The sequence below is a fragment of the Gigantopelta aegis genome, chromosome 15 (assembly GCF_016097555.1).
Source record: "Gigantopelta aegis isolate Gae_Host chromosome 15, Gae_host_genome, whole genome shotgun sequence".
NCBI lineage: Eukaryota > Metazoa > Mollusca > Gastropoda > Neomphalida > Peltospiridae > Gigantopelta > Gigantopelta aegis.
This window is the reverse complement of record NC_054713.1, coordinates 27,198,650-27,201,091: the sequence shown is the minus strand read 5'-3', so window position 1 is coordinate 27,201,091 and position 2,442 is coordinate 27,198,650.

The window sequence follows — 2,442 nt, the reverse complement described above, 5'->3', positions numbered from 1 at the left end:
TTAACCGCCCCCTCTCTCTCTCTCTCTCTCTCTCCATGTTTTGTTGTAGGTGGTTTTGGGGGTGGGTTTTTTGTGTGTGTTGTTGACATGTTTTATTAAACTAGTAAAACTGAATGTTATTGTTCCTTGTTATTAGTTGGTCTTAGCAAATCAACACATTTTAATTACGGTTATATGGCATCGGTCATGTGGTTAAGGACCACATAGATGCATGTAATTAAAGAAAAAAAACGCTATTGCCACTCCACGAGCTACTTTTCAAGTAAGCAGCAGCTAAGAATCTTTTATATGCACCATCCCTCAAACAGTATAGTACATATCACAGCCTTTATTACAACAGTTGTGGGGTATTGGCTGGAACAAGAAATAGCTGACGGGAAGGAAGTAAATGTTTTATTTAACGATTCACCCAACACATTTTATTTCTGGCTATACGGCGTCAGACATATGGTTAAGGACCACACGGATATAGAGAAAGGAAACCCGATGGGCTAGTCTTTTTTTTCGATTAGCAGCAAGGGATCTTTTGTATGCACCATCCCAAAGACAGGATAATACATATCACGGCCTTTGTTACACCACTTGTGGAGCACTGCCTGGAATGAGAAATGACCCAAATGAGCCCACCGACGGAAATCGATCGCGCTGTAGGCCCCTACATGTGATTCGCCAGTTCCGGATTTGCTAGGGGGTCCGGGGGAATACTCCCCCCCCCCCCCCCCCCCCAATTTGTTTAAAATCTAGAATGCAGGAGATGCAGAATCCTGCATTCTGGGAAGTAAATTTGAAATGTTTCTTTGCCTCAAAATATGTCAAATGACTTTTTTTTCACACATCCACGGACGGACCTCGGCAGACTATTGGGGGAGCGTACGCACCCCTCGCACTCCCCTGCGTACGGGCCTGTAAATAAACTGATATAAAATGTAAATTTAGGTAAACATTTAACACCCAAAACAATGTTCAAAAGCACTATTTCCAACATATTAGCACTTTCTGTACGTTCGTGGATCCTGCCATGACATATTTTATGGCCATTTGCAACTCCAAGGCCATTTGCAACCCACCCCCTGATTACGCCCCTAATTAGCAATTTCTAAAATCGATTGAAAATCAACGATGGCGTCCCATGACGTCAGATATACGGGGCTTGTGTCAAAAAATAAAAGTGCGGCTGCGACCCTTATTTCGTTTTGTACTTTCAACAAGTACGAATTATATTCGATTTCTGGCATTCTATTATATAATAATAATAAATAAATAAATAAATAAAATTCATTTATTACCGTATATAGAAAAAAAAAAAAAGTGGTACGGCTCGTGGTTGCCAGACTCTCCTTTCAAACTGCTTGTAGGCCTAAGGACATTTTCACAAATATAACAGATATCCCCCCCCCCCCCCCACACACACACACACACAGACAGACACAGACACAAGTCGTATGGCTCTTTGAAAAGTAGTAGGCCTATGGCCATGGCCGTACCGTCTGCGCCGCCAAAGTGAAATTTTTTAATGTTTTTTTTTTTTTTAATTCCTTCATTGGGATGCCCTTTTGATGTGTTGTTCCATTTGTCCTTTTCCGGTTAGTCCCTCCCACCCGTAAAATATTTCCTGGATCTGCTCCTGAATGTAGAATTATTTTCAACAACGGTCTAGCTCAGATTGACCTTGCGAATACACAGATAATTTTCCTGCATCAGAATGCGATTGTATATAACAAAAATCCCACTGAAAAAATTAATCCACCATATAGTGGTACAGACTGTTGAAATGAGAAGCCGTATAAGAGATTATAAGACGACCCTCCCCCTCTCTCCCAAAGTCGAGCAGTCAAGTATGCGAAAAGCACGTGCAGTGGCACATGCGACACGGGCCACTCTCGAAGTTGTCAAACTTGTGCCGATTCTTTTCTTTGTGCAGTAAAATGTAGGGGTTTTTTCTCAATAAATCAAGCAAGTAATGGGGTGGACGGCTCTCACACTGATGGGGGTTGGCAACAATACTGAATAGTCTTATGGGGCAAATACAAGACACGTGTGCAACGATTTTAGCAGAGATGTGGGATCTAGACTGGCGATCTATTAGGCCTAGGTCTAACATACGCCATATGGGCTCCCATTTTTGTAAGTGGGCAGGGCAGACTGATTTTTGCCCGAATTAAAGGAAAATGGATTTTAAAAAACAACATTTTATTTATATTAGCATTAGCCTACTGTTGAATGACTGCATCTGTAGCCTACGTGTACGAATGTACAAATATAACGTGAGAGACAAAAATGGACGAACACTTAAAATTTTAGTTTCAGTTTATAAAATAGGCCTACGTGTCTTTACATCATATACATATTGTCATTACCTGTAGAAAAAAAAAATAAAAGAAAAAAAAATCGATGGAACTACAACTATTAATAGAATATTTTGCAAAGGACGACTGGCCATGG